Genomic DNA, 18,531 nt, shown 5'->3' with positions numbered 1-18,531 from the left:
AGAGGGAGGCAGTAACGTTAGAAGATGAAGTGGCAATGGAGCAGAGGGACAGAGAAAGAGATGGGAAAATGCTATGCTGCTTGCTTTGAAGATGGAGGATGGGGCCATGAGCCAGGGAGTGCAGGCATCCTCAAGAAGCTAAATTAATTCTTGCCTGGAGCCTCCCAAAGATAGTAGAGTTCTTGTATATCCATCATCCAGTTTCAGTTTCCCTAATTTTACATCATTGCAGTGTATTTGTCAAATCTAAGAAACCAATGTTGGTACACGGCTATTAACTGAACTACACACTCCATTCAGATTTCACTGGTTTTTCCTTTACTGTCCTCTTTCTGTCTTCCAAGACCCATCCAAGATACCGCACTGCATTTAGCTGTCATTTCCTCTTAGTCTTTTCTGTGAATTGTTCAGACATTCTTTGTATTTGACAACTATGGCAATTTTGAGGTAAGACATTTTTGTAGCATGTCTCTCAATTTGGAATTATCTAAGGTTTTTCTAATAATTAAACTAGGGTTATGTGTTTGGAAAGCATACCCCAGAAGTAAAGCACTATCTCATTACATCATATCACGGTGTACATGACATCTACTGGTGATGTTATCCTTAGTCCCTTGGTTAGGGTGGTAGCTGCCAGGTTTCTCCACTGTGAAGTTAGTGGGGGGAGGGGGGTGTTGTGTGTTTTTTTCATTCCATACTCTATTCTTTGGAAATGAGATGCTAAGTCCAGCCCACATCCCAAGCAGGGAAGGCGGTGACTAAGGTCCACTTCCTGAAGGGGGCAGTGTTTCCATAAATTATTTGGAATTCTGTTGGAAACATTCATCTTTTCTCCCCTATTTACTTATTTCAATAACTTATCTATGTCAGTATAGACTCAAACACGTGTTTTATACTTTGGGCTATAATACAATACCACATTATTTCGTTGTTCATATTGTTTCTTTGGTTTGACTCTTGTGTCACTTTAACATGCTCCATTATTTATTTGTTTTTTGAGCATTTCCATACTTTCTGATACTACAAGATGCTCTAGGCTCATCTTGTGTTTCTCTGCCCCAACCCTCAAATCAGCCATTTCTCAAGGAGTCCTGATTTTTTTTAGTAGAGCATGGCATTTAGAAACTAAGATCTGAGTGTTAAGAGTGCTCATTGCTACTAGTTCTTGCTCATTTTAAAGTCAATGTTGTAAAATTTTTCTTTAAATAATTTTAAAAGACATATATTCTATGGCATTTTAAATAACAGCATTTAAAAATATGCCTGTGATTTTGTTCTTTTAATTGTACAGAAAACAATGAATCTGCATATCTTAGCAATCTGATATCTACAATTATGTCACAGACTGATTAGATGTTTACCCAACCTACCTCCTCTTCTTCATGGGCACAAAGTCTCCCTTGAAGTTAGATGTGGCCGTCGAGACTGAATTCTGGGTAACAGAATGCGAATGGAAGTGATTTATGTCCTTCCGAACCTGGCCCATAAAGACTACCACTGTCTGGTCTGCATGCTGCTCGCTCTCTTCCCCATCTACCAGCTGGAGGTTGAGTGACTACACTGGGCAAAGATCTCCCTCCTCCAACAACTGCCCTCCCATTACAACCTCTCTCCCCACCAACTATTAGATTTTTATGTAAGTTAGAAATTTACATTTAAGACCCTGAGATTTAGTGGTTTGTCTGCTTCAGGAGCTAAGAGTCCCTTAACTAATATAAAATGAAAATCACCCATTTAAAAAAATGTATGAACAAATTCTTCTGTGTAACAAAAAGAAATTCTAGATTACTTTTTGTCTTAGAACTCATTACTATTCCACTTCTCCTACAGTTCATTATCCTAATATATTTTATGATTGAAGGACTTTCATGGGTTTACCCTATCATACTCTTCTGCAACAAAAATAAGCACGTAACATTTCATTATAAAAAGCATGTTTCCTCTGATCATAAGGCTCTAAGTATTTTAAAAAATTTTCTTTTGTATATATTTATCATTCTAATAATTATCAGTATAAAACTTAAGATAATAAAACTATATTATACATTTTCATGAATAATTATTAAACATGCAAGTCCAATTATATTAGAAATGCATTGTTTGATGAGTTGGATAGGCCTATTTTCATTTCTTTATGTGGATAAATATAACTTACTTCTAGAATGAGAGAGGATTCAACATCAATCCTATTCCTGGTTTTGTTATAATAGATTTAAGCACTAAGAACCCCGTTTGCATAAATAAGTAGTTGGGAATGAAAAGTCTTGTCATAGCAATGTCACTAAATTCTTTGAACTTCTGAGTTATGTAAAAAAATCACATAATGATCTATCATCAAAAATCATTTTTACTGATTTCTTGCAGGCAACTCAATTAGGCTCTCCTTTAAATTATTTTAAAGAAAAACAATTAAGGCCACCTGACTTGCGAAAGGATTTGCTACCTGTCATTCACTCTCTCCCCATCAACACTATTCAAATTTCCTCTTTTTATCACATGGAAAATTTTAACACCTGAGGAAATGAATCTAGAAGAATTTGAGATGTGAGAAAGGTTTACTTTTGTAAAATGGAAAAGAACAATGGTGAAAGGGGAAATGGGGCATATAAAAAGCCTAAAAGTCTAATGGACTAGTTGGGTATAGCAGATATTCCTGATCTAGGCAGGAGAAGTTTGAGATTCGGTGACTCGTTGACCCTGAGGTAAGTGTCTGGATAGTCAGTCTATCATCAGATCCATGCATGTGAGCATCAGAGTCCAGGAAAGCAAGAGTCCAAATCCAGGAGGGTCAGGAAAGGCAAGAAGGACTGAAGGATTCGGCTGGTGCGTGGTAGTAAGTGTCCCTTTGTGTGTAGGAAGGCAAGACCCTTTGCAGGTTTGTGTTTGCAGCTAAGAAGAGGAAGTGGCACACAGATGCTGGGAGGCTCAATTACATGGGAAGGTTGGGGGAGCGGGGGCTCCTGACACACTGGGCTGGTGAGGCCGGCAGCCCTGGGCTGTCGGACCATCTGTACAATGTGTTTGATCCGGTTCATTCACTGGCTCTCTCCCAAAAGGGCAATACCAGGGAGCTTCCAGATCCCGGCCGTCTTGGCTACTGCGAAAACACTTTAGGCCAACCTAGGACTAGAAAGAATAAGCTTAAGGAGAAGTATTTTAAAACTAAAACTATTTTTGATAGATATTCTCTGAAATGAAATTATTTATCATCTAATTGCTCCAGGCAGCCCAATAATTTCATTACTTGGTTTCATTACTGAGATGTACATTGAAAATGCTTTTCCTACAAAATATTCACACAGTGTTAATGCAATTAACTCCCATATGCCCAACAATTTAAGTATTTATTGTTTTATCCTTTTGTTTCCTCTGTTCCTTTTATAGTTTTCAGTGCCAAAGTATTTGAAGGCGTCCCCGCTTTGGAGCCGGTGCTGCTGGCCTGCCCCCGGCTCCCCCGGGCTCTCCGGTAGGTCCCCGCTCGGCCCCGCGATGCCGGTGGACCTCAGCCAGCGGTCCGGGCCCGGGAGCCTGCAGGAGGTGGACGAGAAGCCGAAGCGCCCGCTGCAGGCCAAATCCTCCGGGGCGGAGGTCGACGAGCGGGGCCAAGTGCTGACGCCCCCCCAGGTTAAGAACCGGCCCCCCGGTGTTTCATGGGATGGCCTTGATTCAAGTCAACTCTACACCCTGGTCTTGATGGAAAATTTAATTATTTTAAATTTTTAAAATAAAAAATTTTAAATATTTTTTAAATTTTTAAAAATATTTAACCCCGATGCTCCAAGCAGAAAGGACCCCAGATTTAGGGAATGGCACCGTTTCCTGGTGGTCAACACGAAGGGCAATGACATCGGCAGGGGCACCGTCCCCTCTGATGATGTGGGCTCTGGGCCTCCTAAGGGCACAGGCCACGCCGCTGCAGTGTGCCGAGCCCATTCCCGGCAACCGATCTGGACGTCGCCGCGGCAAATTCAAGGCGGCATCTTTCCGCACAAAGTGCGAGCTCGGGCCCCCGGTGGCCGGCACGTGTTACCAGGCGGAATGGGATGACCATGTGCCCAAGCTCCACGAGCAGCTGGCTGGGAAGCAGGGGAAAGCCGGGAGACAGACATGGCCCCGGGGGCAGTGTTCTCAAGTTCAGTGATGCATGTTGATTTCTCCTCTTCCCTGTTCCCACCCTCACAGGCGAGACCTGCGCAGACAGAGCTGTAAGGTGACTTTTCCTTCTGCCTGTCCTTTATCCTTGTACAGGGTCACACACCCTGGATTTATGTTTTGATCAGATTTGAACTCCATTTTGGGGGCTATTTTGGTACCAGGATGTGGTCATCAGATTGTTACTATAAGAATAACAGCCCGGAATTTAAAGGCGTATCCTCTGAAGAGCAGTGCTGGAAAAGCAATCTGAAGAGTCCCCTTTCCTGTTAAGCTGCAGGGCCGGGCGAGGGGTTATCTGAAATCCGTTAGTCTGTGCCTGTTCAGTTTATCACTCCTCCTGGGTGTAACAAAAGCCAGTCTGGAGTTGCTAAATGGAGTTGTGTTAATTCTGCTGTTTGCTTACAGTTGAATAAAAATAAAAAATTGTGTGGGGGGAAAAAAAGTATTTTAAGGCAAATCTCAGACAGCATTTCATCCTCCTATACTTCAGTATATTTTTTAAAAAATATTTTAATTGATTTTTAGAGAGAGGAAGGGAGAGTGACACAGAGAGAGAAACATTGACATGAGAGTAGAACAACTATTGGCTGCCTCCTGCAGGCCCCCTACCAGGGATTAAGCCCCCAACCTGGGCATGTGCCCTGGCCGGAATTTGAACCAGTAACCTTTTGGTGCATGCGATGATGCCCAATCAATTGAGCCACACCAGGCTAAGCTCAGTTTACATTTTAAGAGAAAGGTCATGTTTTTACATGATCACAATACTACCATCACACTGTAGCAATTGGTGTCACGGATTTCTCTTATCACCGTGGCCATTATCATTTCAGTGTATGTTCTTTGCCTGAGGGCTTTCTCTGGCCACCAGAGCCCGTTCTGCCTGCACAGAGCAGGCCAGAATGGACAGGGAATTCCCCACCCACCCTCCTGACCTCCTGATGGGAGTTGGTGTGTAAGTATTCCGGTTCCCTTGGCATGGGGGCGTGGAGATGAGCTCCGTGGTGTATTCTACAGTATTTCCCAAAGTAGGCCAGTGAGATTAAGCTCCACTTGCCCACAGTGGTTAACCTGCTTAATTATGTTGCTTTTATTGGTTTTTATTTCTTCCTCATCTCACTTCCTCCTCCTCTTCCATTGTTCCCTGGGATCCCCTCTCAAATATACTACTTGCATTTGAATCTTTGTCTCAGCCTCTGGGAGAACTCAAAGTGAGAAACCCACTTCACCAAACTTGCAGTAAGTCCTTGGTGCCATCTAATACCCAGGTCTAATATTCAGATTTCCCTGACTGAATCAAAGCTATCTTTTAAGTAGTTCGTTTGTTGAAATCAAATTTTTAAACATATTGCATTTGGTTGTTTCTTAAAGCCTCTTTTATTTATTTATTTTTATATTTTATTGTTTTTTTGTGTTTGTTTTTTTTTTAACAGAGAGAAAGGGACAGGAATAGAGAGTTAGAACATCAATCAGCTGCCTCCTGCACACTCCTTACTGGGGATGTGCCGGCAACCAAGGTACATGCCCTTGACCGGAATCGAACCTGGGACCCTTGAGTCCACAGGCTGACGCTCTATCCACTGAGCCAAACCGGTTAGGGCTTAAAGCCTCTTTTAATCTAGCGTACTCTCTTCTCCCTCACCTCTTTTTTCATGCCATTGACTTGATTGCAGAGACCAGATTAGTTGCCTTATCAAATCACCCACATTGTGGACTTGTCTGTTTGCCTCCTTGTGTTCCTTTATCTCCTCTATTTCCTGTGATGGAAGTTAGCTTTAGAAACTTTCAGTGGGTTTTTCATCCACAGATTCAACCAACCTTGGATTGAAGACAGTATTTTTGAGTTTGGTTGGGAAGCCGCAGATGCAGAGGGCGGATTGTATCCATTATTCCACACCATTTTATATAAGGGACTCAGGGTGCAAGGATTTTGGTATCTATGGGTGGTCTGGAACCTAAATCCCCTGTGGATTCTAAGAGACGACTAAAATTTGGGGGGAATCAAAAGTCATCCACAGATTTCTGACCCTCTTGTTATTCAAGGTTCAACTGTACCTGAAAGTTGCTAAGAAAATAGATTTTAAAAGTGACCCACACACAGACACACGCAGGGTAATTATGTGTGGTATTATCTTTGGCTTGTAACCAACAGAAGAACTGACTTCCAGTTTGTATTGTTTCCTGAGGCTGCTGTCACAGATGACCATATACCGGGTGGCTTACAGCAACAGGAATTAATTTGCTCCCAGTTCTGGAAGTCAGAAGCCCCAAATCCAAGTGCCGGCTGGACCTTTCTCCCTCCAGAAGCTGCAGGGTGAATCCTTCCTTACCTCTTCCAGCCTCTGGTGTTTCCAGGTGTTCCTTGGATCGTCACCGTGTAATTCGGATCTCTGCCTCTGTCTTCACATTACTTCTCCTCTCTGTCCATTTTCTCTTCTCCGTGCACCTCTCTTCTGTGTGTCTCGTATGAGGGCACATGTCACTGGACTCAGGGCCCACCAGATAATCCAGGACGATCTTAAGATCCTTAATTGTATCTGCAAAGACCTTTGTTCCAAATACGGTCACATTCAAAGGTTCTGAGGGTTAGGACATAGATCTATCTTTTTGGGGCTATCATTCAACCATATATTGCCTTAAACAATGAAGCCACTTTATTTTATTTATTTATTTTTAAATACATTGTTATTGATTTCAGAGAGGACTGAGAGAGGGAGAGATAGAAACATCAATGATGAGAGAGAATCATTGATCAGCTGCCTCCTGCACACCGCTCACTGGGATCAAGCCCAAAACCCGGGCATGTTCCCTGACAGGAAATCGAACCTGTGACCTCTAAGTTCATAGGTTAACACTCAAACACTGAGCCTCACTGGCCAGGCAACAATAAAGCCATTTTAATTATCTTACATAAAAATAAGTCTGTATGTAATAGGCAATACAGGATTGGAGTGGCTCAATGATCTCATCAAAGACCCAGACTCTCCATTTTTCCCCTCCACAATTCTCAGCATTTTATTTTTGCCCCTGCTCCAGGTTTCACATCCCTTATAGAACAGCTAACAAGACAGGAAGGGAGAAGAGGAAAAGACTTTCTCCTTTTAGGGAGGAAGGCCTCTCCCTAAAGCCTCTGCAACTTCCCTCTCTGCCCCACCAAGTCCAACCCAGATGTACAATTGGCAAAGGGGAAGGGGGATGCCATGGCTGCCTTAGACCTATCAAGATACATGTCCTGGGGGTATACTGCTAACTGCTACCCTGAAACTTGAGTTTTCATAACAAAAAATAAGGGAAATGGCAGTTGGGTAGGCAACTAACAACATGTTACAATTCCTAAACGTGTTTCCTTAAGATTACTAAGTAAAACAAATCTCACCAGCCCCTTTTTATACTAATTCACATTAAGTTCTTCAGCATCATAATAATAGAGAGCTAATATGCTAATGGTCGGGACGCCGTAATGCGTAACAACTGATCGCAGGAGGCTGCCTATGTGTGTGCGGCGGGGCGTTGCTCTGGAGACGGGGCAGAAGCAGAGAGGCACCTGAAGGAGGTGGGACCATCCTGTGCCAGGGAGGGCGGGGGTGAGATCCCGTAACGCCCCCCTCACCAGTCCTTCGCCACCCACCGCTCGCACTCAGAGCACCCCGCCGCCCACTTGCCAGGGGAAGGAGCACAGTGCAGCAGGCGGGAGGCTTCCACACTCTCCTCTGGTGCCATGACGGGGCGGAGCCACCGCGTTGCTCCGGAGACGGGGTGGAAGCGGAGAGGTACTCGGAGAAGGCGGGACCAGCCCAAGGCAACTTGAGGGACTGAGGGCGGGGCTTGAAGTGGCCAGAGAAGGCCAGAGGGGTTGGGGGCTGGGCCAGGCATGCTGGAGCTCTATGCGGAGGATTCGGGTATCAAGGCAGGGCAGCGCCGCGTGATTTCAAACGCTGGGCTCCTAGTTATTTATAACAACACTAGAGGCCTGGTGCACGAAATTTGTGCATGGGGGGGTGTCCCCTCAGCCCAGCCTGCACCCTCTCCAATGCGGGAACCCTTGGGGGATATCCGACTGCTGGTTTGGGCCTAAACCGGCAGTTGGACATCCCTCTCACAATCCTGGACCACTGGCTCCTAATTGCTCACCTGCCTGCCTGCCTGGTCACCCCTAACTGCCTCCTCCCACCCCCGGCCTGATCGCCCCTAACTGCCCCCTTGCCGGCCTGGTCGCCCCTAACTGCCCCTACCCCTGCTGACCTGGTCGCCCCACGCAGCCTGCTGTTCAGTTGTTTGGTCATTCCTCACTAACCCCCCTGCTGGCCTGGTCGTAGGCAGCCATCTTGTGAGGGTGTGAGGGTCAATTTGCATATTACCTCTTTATTATGTAGGACTAGAGGCCCGGTGCACGAAATTCATGCACAAGGGGGGGAGGTGGTGTCCCTCAGCCCAGCCTGCACCCTCTCCAATCTGGGACCCCTCGAGGGATGTCCGACTGCCCATTTAAATATATTTTATTGATTTTTTACAGAGAGGAAGGGAGAGGGATAGAGAGCTAGAAACATCGATGAGAGAGAAACATAGACCAGCTGCCTCCTGCATATCCCCTACCGGGGATGTGCCCACAACCAAGGTACATGCCCTTGACTGGAATCGAACCTGGGACGCTTCAGTCCGCAGGCCAACGCTCTCTCCACTGAGCCAAACCAGTTTCAGCCCGACTGCCCATTTAGACCAGCAGTCGGACATCGCTCTCACAATCCAAGACTGCTGGCTCCCAACTGCTCGCCTGCCTGCCTTCCTGATTGCCCCTAACCGCTTCCACCTGCAAGCCTGATCACCCCCTAACCACTCCCATGCCAGCCTGATTGATGCCTAACTGCTCCCCTGCCAGCCTGTTTGCCCCTAACTGCCCTCCCCTTCAGGCCTGGTCACCCATAACTGCCATCCCCTGCAGGCCTGGTCCCCCCCAACTGCTCTCCCCTGCAGGCCTGGGTCACCCCCAGCTGCCCTCCCCTGCTGGCCATCTTGTGGTGGCCATCTTGTGTCCACATGGAGGCAGGATCTTTGACCACATGGGGGCAGCCATCTTGTGTGTTGGAGTGATGGTCAATCTGCATATTACTCTTTTATTAGATAGGATAGAGGCCTGGTGCATGGGTGGAGGCCAGCTGGTTTGCCCTGAAGGGTGTCCTGGATCAGGGTGGGGGTTCCCTTGGGGCTTGGGGCGGCCTGGGCGAGGGGCCTGTGGTGGTTTGCAGGCCGGCCATGCCCCCTGGTGACCCAAGCGGAGGCCCTGGTATCTGGGGTTTATTTACCTTCTACAATTGAAACTTTGTAGCCTGGAGCGGAGCCAAGCCTTCTGCTCGCTCCTTGGATGCAGCCATTTCTGTTGGGACTCATGTATCTAATATAATTGAAACTTTGTAGCCTTAAGTGGAGGCCTGGGCTGGCCAGGGCTGTAGAAGCTTAGCTTCCTCCATTGCTGGGGGCAACCCTTGCCTCCCGCTCTTTCCAGCTCCGTGGCTGCCGCCATTTCTGTTTAGATTTGTTTACCTTCTATAATTGAAACTTTGTAGCCTTGAGTGGAGGCCTAGGCCAGCAAGGGCAGGCAGAAAGCTTGTCTTCCTCTGTTGCCAGGGAAACCCAAGCCTCCCTCCTGCTCTGTGTGGCTGCAGCAATCTTGGTTGGGTTCATTTGCATATTTGCTCCTGATGAGCTGGTGGGCGTGGCTGGCAGGCGTGGCTTATGGGTGTAGCGAAGGTACGGTCAATTTGCATATTACTCTTTTATTAGGTAGGATTATTTATAATGTTGGGTATTGTGATAGAAGCAGGAACTTCAAGATATATAATCCCTAATCTCAAGGAATACTTATTGAGTTGAATAAGAGATAAAAATGCCAATAATTCCAGGACAACAAGACAAATGCTGTTAGAGATACTGTGCATGGTGCAGTGAGTGAACAGAATAGATTGCCGCATCTTGAAAAGCAACCTGTGAGTATTTTTGCTCTTTTTAGTATGTTTTTGTTGATTTTTAGAGAGAGAAAGGAAGAGAGAGGGATAGAGAGAAATGTTGATGAGAAACATCATTGATCAGCTGCCTCCTACACTGCCCCTCTAGGGATCGAGCCTGCAACCCCAGGACATGCTCTTGACTGGAATCAAACCCAGGACTCTTCAGTACACAGCCTGATGCTCTATCCACTGAGCAAAACCGGCTAGGGCTTGTTTTATTTTTTAAAGAGAGAGTGGAAGTGGGGGCGGGAAGAGGGGGGGAAGCAGAGAGAAATATTGATGAGAGAGACACATCTATTGGTTGCCTCCCTGACATGCACTAACCACTGTGCTCTGACCATTGGGGTAGTGGGAGAGAAGGTCTAGCTAGTGAGGTGAATGGGAGCTAGATAGTAAAGGACTATGTATGCTGAAATAAGAAAATGACACTCAAACTTAAAATCTAAGGGGAGTAATTGAAGGATTTCTTTCAAATGAATGATTAAACTAGTTTCAGGATTATTCTGACAGTAGTTGGATGCTTCTGATTGAGTGACTGGGTAGATGGTTGTGAAATACCTGGCCCAAATGGATTCTCTCTCTCTCATATCTTGTGCACTTATATGCTTCCATTTGGGGGTTTTATTTATATATTTTTTAAAGGTGCTCTTGGATTAGAAAGGAATACATAAAAATGTTACCAGTGATTGTCTTTGTGGTGAGATTATATGACTTTTAAAACTACTTTTCAGCATTTCCCAAAGTGAGCATTTTACACACATTTAAAGACCAAAACCCCTTAGTTCTAACTGCCTGAGATCTTTTTATTCCAGATTCAGTATTTCCCCCTTCTACATAGCAATTTTAAGTAGACTCCAACTTCCTTATTGTGAATAAAATTTTTAAATTTCACCATTCAATTTTTTTGGTCATTACTGCCAATTTCTTATCAATACATCATAATCTTTCAGTATTTTCTTATCAGTCTTTACCCATGGATTATGAGGATCTCCTAGGAAAGAATCTGGCCTTATTCGTTTTGGTAGTCCCAGCACCTAGTGGATAGATACTTAATAAATATTGACTGAATTGGAGTACATAATATGTATCTTTGTGTTTCTAGTTCTCAGCACAGTGTCAATGCCTAATGAACTTTAGTGGAACTGTATTTCCACTTTTGGCCAATAAAATCATACAGTCACTGGGCAGCAAAAAAAAAAAAATAAAATAAATCAGTTTTCACAAAGGACAGTATTCTTTTTGTCACACAATTTACTATGCATTTACACACACACATTTGTATGTACACATATTTTTCCCCCCATCTAACAGGCTTAAAGAGCCTTCTACTACTGTTCCTTTGAAAGTCTGCCAAATCAGTTAAGTTTTCCAATTTACCAGTAAGAAAACTAAGGCCAAAAATTCAATAAGGTCACCTAGTACTCTAAAAGCAGAACCAATTCTAGACATTGGTTTTAAAAAGCACTTATGTATTATGTTAAATATTTAAAAGCATGCGATGGGAACCATTCTATCCTAAAACTCCCGTCTGGGCAGAACTTTGATGGCGGCTATAATTACCAATATTCTTCTTGTAAGCTATGTTTATAATGCGTGTTCCAGATAGTGATGTGTTCAGCATCATTCCCACCCTGTCACTGTATTGCAGGGGCTGGGAAACCTGAAATTTCCTCAGACTCCCTTACCGGCAAGGTTCCTGCTTAGGGTTCTGTCAACTGCAGGCATGTGCAAGAGATTGGAAAGCTAAAGGGAGATAGAAACTATCCTTTAGGTCAGGTAGTGGTGGCACCAGAAGAGTTTTGCACCCTCTAGTTACAGTAGGCCCCATGGCACCAGGTAGCCAAACATGCACTGGGAGCATGGGGCCAGAAGCACAACCCCTTTAAGCCATGGGCAGTAAGGGTTTTTGCACGAGCTGAATTCTGCAAATGAAGGTTCCACGGGAAGATGCACCTTCCTATTGTCCCCATCACTGGGCAACAACACCTCCTTTTGCTCCACCAGCCTTTCCAAAAATTTTAATTTCCTATATTAAATCCCTCCTTACTTAAAATACCTCAAGTAACTTCCATTTTTATAATTATATGGTGTAACATTTTATCTGGCATTCCTAGAACCAAAGAGTATGCTATATTGGGAAAATTATTTTTCCAGAGAAGTTTAAAATTTTCAGGAGTAAATACCAATTTTTCCTGAAAATTTTTACTAAATGATTCATATGTGGTCCTTTCTTCCTAAATAGAGTACTTGAAATGCAATTTTTCTCCTTTCTATTAGTATCACCATTGAATATTCACTAAGCATTGCCCTTGTTTTAGGCCCTACATTGAAATTCTGGAACAGATGGTATGGAACACCAGGCTAAATCAGTACTGACCACAAGCAGATACTTATAAGTTCAATTGCAAAAACCTTTCTATACAGGGTGGGGCAAAATAGGTTTACAGTTGTGAGTATGCAAAACAGTTTATTCCTATATTATTATTGTACTAGAGGCCCGATGCACAAATATTCGTGCAAGAATGGGCCTTCCTTCCCCTGGCGCCGGCACCGCCTTTGCTCGGGCCAAAGCCGCCTTTTTGATCCAGCCCGGAGCCGCCTTTCTGCCTTCCCATGCTGCCCAGAGGCCCGGAGCAACTGGGGCGGTGCGGAATGCCTGTGTCATCGCCATGGCAATGACGCAAGCATCCTGCCCCCCAGCCGCTTGGTGCCTGCGTATGCAAATTAACCCATCTTTTGGGGGGGTTAATTTGCATAGGGTTAATTTGCATACTCACTCCTGATTGGCTGGTGGGCATCGCGGAGGTATGCCAATTTGCACCTTACTCTTTTATTAGTGTAGATTGTTATCCATCCTCTCTAATAAAAGAGTAATATGCACATTAACCATCACTCCGCTACACAAGCCATGCCCACCAGCCAAGCCACGCCCACCAGCCAATCAGGGCGAGTATGCAAATTAGCCCCAGCCAAGATGGCTACCAGAAGGGAGGCTTGGGTTTCCCTGGCAACAGAAGAAGCCAAGCTTTCCACACACTCTGGTGGGCCCAGGCCTGCACGCAAGGATACAAAGTTTCAATTATAGAAGGTAAACAAATCCAAACGGCAGCCACGGATCGAGCAGGAGGCTTGGCTCCGCTCCAGGCTACAAAGTTTCAATTGTAGAAGGTAAATAAACCCCAGATACCAGGGCCTCTGCTTGGGTCACCAGGGGGAGTGGCTGGTCTGCAAACCACCACAGGCCCCTTGCTCAGGCTGCCCCATGCCCCAAGGGAACCCCCACCCTGATCCAGGACACCCTTCAGGGCAAACCAGCTGGCCCCCACCCGTGCACCAGGCCTCTATCCTCCTATCTAATAAAAGAGTAATATGCAGATTGACCATCACTCCAACACACAAGATGGCTGCCCCCATGTGGTCAAAGATCCTGCCCCCATGTGGACACAAGATGGCCACCACAAGATGGCCAGCAGGGGAGGGCAGTTGGGAGGCACCAGGCCTGCAAGGGAGGGCAGTTGAGAGGCACCAGGCCTGCAGGGGAGGGCAGTTGGAGGCAATCAACCCTGCAGGGGATGACAGTTAGGGGTGACCAGGCCGGCAGAGGAGGGAAGTTGGGGGCAAACAGGCTGGCAGGGGAGCAGTTAGACATCAATCAGGCTGGCAGGGGAGTGGTTAGGGGGTGATCAGGCTGGCAGGCAGAAGCGATTTAGGGGCAATCAGGAAGGCAGGCAGGCGAGTAGTTGGGAGCCAGCAGTCCTGGATTGTGAGAGGGATGTCTGACTGCCCGTTTAGGTCTGATCCTACCAAGATCAGGCCTAAACGGGCAGTCAGACATCCCTCGAGAGGTCCCAGATTGGAGAGGGTGCAGGCTGGGCTGAGGGATATCCCCCTCCGTGCACGAATTTCATGCACTGGGCCTCTAGTATGAACCATAAACCTACTTTTGCCACACCCTATATAAGTTATTAGAGATAGAGATGACCACATGACTACTTTCCCCCAGATACTCTCACAGACAAATATGTAAGCAAATTGTAATAAGGAATGAGAGTTACAAAAATAGAAATACCACAGGCACAGACTGTTCAGAGGGATTACTTACTATGCGTTGGGGGCATCTGGGAAGGCTCTATATGTCTGCTAAACCTATATGTTCATGTTGACCGTAGCGGCATAAAATGTTATCCTGATAAATGTAAAAAACAACAACAAATAATGGATCACAGCTACCAAATCATGATTCCTATTTGCATAATAGTTTGTTATTAGGATATGAAGAAATAGGGGTCTTGCAATTAAAAATTTTAATTTGGCCTTGGTTTTTGAGAGGTTACTCCACCCAAAATCCAAAACTCTGCAACATTTGGATAGGATGAAATTCTAGAACCTAATTCCAGGTCACTGTGTGTGTGTGTGTGTGTGTTTTCTCAGCTATATTACAGGAGGAATTGGGGAAAGGGGATAGATTTGAAGGTTTTTGTTTTCTTAATGCAAAATAATTTATCTTGTGTTCGATATATCAGATGAGACTATAAGGGTCACTTGTTTCTCCAGTGGGCTATAACTCCAACTCAAGCCTTCCAAAATCCCCCTGGATTGAGGGGAGTGAGATATTGTTCCAGGTCACTTTTTTTTTTTCAATAAGCTGTCAAGCATTTTGACTGCAAAAAAAGTCACATAGAAAGCCTTTGCAATAAATCAACTTTATGAAATAGCTTCTATAACTATAGTTCATATTCTGCATAACACTGAGAGACTAGTGACTCATTTGGGCAACAGTGGGCAGAAATAGAAAGCTAAAAATATTACCAGACATTACCTTTGCTTTCTTAGAGTGAGCTCTACAATTATCTTGCAGTAGCACACAATTTTGCTATCCTCAGGCAGGCTTATAATTTTTAAAATAACCTTCAAATAAAGGCATAAAGATTCAACCCAGTGTTTTCAGAGTACTTTTGGTGGAGAAGCAGAATGTAGTAGAAAAAAAAACATAGTCCTTAGAACTACTTAGATTGGGGTTCAAATTCTAATGCCTCCAATTGCTAGAGGTTGTTGTATTACTTAATTTCTCTTAACTTCTGTTTATTTGGAAAGTGATGAACATAGACCAAATTTTATAGGGGCTACTATTATATGTATATTTCAATAGTATATCTTAATCTAATACTATTAGACTTTTAAAATACCCTATGCTGTGTAAGACACCAAATAACTGCTTCTGAAATAATGATTATTGTCTATTTTTAACTATATTACTACACCTTACTACATGCATCCTAGAAGTTTAATGACATAAATATAAAGTTAATGTATCTTTTATAGGCACAAAAAAGGAAGCAAACTTATTTAGAAGATATTTCCATAACGAAACAATTTTGAGCCTGCCATATTTCCCCCTAGTAGTTGAGGCTCTTTAGCTGCCTTAACAGCAAGCATAATTTCTTCTTCCATCACTAGATATATCCTTTCAGAGACCAACTCTCTCCCTCCATCCCTAAGTCCCCAATAACATCTTCTCAGTTCAGCCCAGCCAATGTTGTTCAGTGGTTGAACATTGACCTATGAACCAGGAGGTTATGTTTTGATTCCGGGCCCGGGCACATGCCTGGGTTGCAGGCTTGATCCTCAATAGAGGGCATACAGGAGGCAGCCAATTGATGATTCTCTCTCATTAATGATGTTCCTATCTCTCTCCCTCTCCCTTCTTCTCTGAAATAAAAACATATAAAAACAAAAATATACAAACCCCTCCCCCCAAAAACCCTTCTCAATTCAACTAAAAATTTTTTCAGTCAGATCTCCTTCTTCTACCTCCACTACTAACTCCATGTCACTGATAAACAAGTGCTATTCATATAAAGTATACAAAAGCAAACTTATTAGATAATATGAAATTGAAAGGAAATAGCCATGGACTATATTATTTTCCAACTCACTACATTATGCATAAGATAGGAAATTTTATAAAGAAAATATTGCATCGTGTATGTCTTTATCTTTAATGGTATATCTGTTACCAGTCTGCCACCCTAAACTATCAATAACTCACAGAGGTGAGGAAGAAATGAAATAACATATTAAAGATCTAGTACAAAGTGTTGATCACTTTCGTTCATGTCACATTTATCATATACTAGAGGCCTGGTGTATGAAATTTGTGCATGGGTAGGGTCCCTAGGCCTGGCCAGTGATCAGGGCAGATTGGGACCTTCCTCTGCTCCATGCTGCCCCCTGGTGGTCAGCACACGTCATAGCGAGTGGTCAAACTCCTGAGGGCACAATTTGCATATTAGCCTATTATATAGGAATAGAGGCCCGGTGCACGAATTTCGTGCACCGAGCCTCTAGTATTAAATAAGAACAGACCTGGCCCTTCCCCCAAAAAAGGGGCGGGGGTCCTTTTTCTTAAAGCTTCGACCAACTGTGTAATAGGGGATCATAGGGGACATTTTATTACTGAGCAGTCATTTTTAAAAAAATTTCTTTATTAAGGTATCACATATTTATCCTCATTCCCCCTATTCCCATCCCAAACCCCTCCCCACACATGCCCCCATCCCCCTGTTGTCCGTGACCACTGGATAGGCTCATATGCATGCACACAAGTCTTTTGGTTGATCTCTATTATTATTATTATTATTATTATTATTATTATTATATTACTATTTTTATTAAACTTCCCCCTACTGATAAGTGTGTGTGTGTGTGTGGGTGGGGGGGGGGCCAAAATAACTAAAAAAAAGAACATATCTGCTGTAGCAAGTATAACTTATTTGGTATAATTTTGGTATATTGAGAAATCCATACACATTCTTAGGCCACTAAACAATTAGTAATTCATTATTATGGTAAACATTAAAATGGTGTCTTCTCACAAACATTTTGGAAAACTGACAAGTACATACTAAAACTGAATATATGGCCCTAACCAGTGATGGCAAACCTATGACACGCGTGTCAGCACTGACACGTGTAGCCATTTCTGATGACACGCGGCCGCATGCCAAGGATGAAACATTTGCTGCTCCCGAGGATGAAACATTTGCGAAATAATGTTTTTTCCTCAAAGTGACACACTACCCGAGTTATGCTCAGTTTTTTGGCGAAGTTTGACACACCAAGCTCAAAAGGTTGCCCATCACTGCCCTAACCCGTTTGGCTCAGTGGATAGAGCGTCGGACTGTGGACTGAAGGGTCCCAGGTTCAATTCTGGTCAAGAGCATGTACCTTGGTTGCAGGCACATCCCCAGTAGGGGGTGTGCAGGAGGCAGCTGATCAATGTTTCTCTCTCATTGATGTTTCTAACTCTCTATCCCTCTCTCTTCCTCTCTGTAAAAAATAAATAAAATATTTATTTAAAAAAAAACCCTGAATATATGCATACCCATGACCCAATAATTCCACTCCAAGGTATGTATCAATAGAAATGCATATATATATACTCACCAAAAGACATAACAATGTTCTTCACAGCATTATTTATAATAGTTCAGAACTAGATATTCTCAAAGTGTCCACCAATGGTAGAATGCATAAATTTTGGATATAATAAATGGATAAATTAACAGAATACTATTCAGCAATTAAGATGAATGAACAACAAATATATGCTTCAATATAAATGAATCTCACTCTTGATGTTGAATAATGGCCTCTAAAGATATCCAGGACCAATCCCTGGAAGCTGTGAATGTTATCTTTTATGGCAAAAAACAACTTTGCAGCCCTAGACTGTTTGACTCAGTGGAAAGAGAGTTTCAGCATGCAGACTGAAGAGCCCCAGCCGATGTGTATGTGTTTGTATGTGTGTGTGGGGGGGGGGGTGGGGGGGAAGGGGCGGGGAAAGGAAGTGTGGGCGCCAACCAATCGATGTCTCTCTCTCTTTCACAGATATTTCTCTGTCTCTCCCCCCTCTCTAAAAAAAAAAAAAATTCAATGGAAAGAATATCCTGGGGTGAGGATTAACAAAACAAAATGAAGACTTGCAGATGTGATTTAAATTACAGATTGTGAAATGGGCAGATTATCATCCAGGTGAGCCCTAAATGTGGAGACAGGAAGATTTGACTATAGAAGTGATGTTGAAAGCAGAGGCTTTGAACATGGAGGAAGGGGCCACAAGCCAAGGAAGACAGGCAATCACCATAAACTGAAAAAAGGCAAGAAAACAGATTTTCCACTTAACCACCTCCAGATTCAGCAACCAAATCTGGTTTTATACATTGACTTTGGCCTAATGAAACTGACTTTGGACCTTTAATCTCCAGGACTGCCAGAAAATAAATCTGTGTTGTTTTATATCACTAAGTCTGTGGTAATCTGTTACAGTGGCATCAGGAAACCAGAACACTTACAAATTATAATGATCAAAAAACCT

General features: G+C 43.8%; 1 pseudogene; it reads left to right on the top strand.

The window, feature by feature from the left end:
• The first annotated feature begins 3,489 nt into the window (after positions 1–3,489).
• On the top strand, positions 3,490–4,141 carry LOC103298018 (phosphatidylethanolamine-binding protein 1-like; annotated as a pseudogene).
• Positions 4,142–18,531: the final 14,390 nt, after the last annotated feature.

The sequence above is a fragment of the Eptesicus fuscus genome, chromosome 9 (assembly GCF_027574615.1).
Source record: "Eptesicus fuscus isolate TK198812 chromosome 9, DD_ASM_mEF_20220401, whole genome shotgun sequence".
Lineage (NCBI taxonomy): Eukaryota > Metazoa > Chordata > Mammalia > Chiroptera > Vespertilionidae > Eptesicus > Eptesicus fuscus.
Note: the sequence above shows the minus strand (reverse complement) of the source record. Positions and strands in the feature narration are given on the sequence as shown.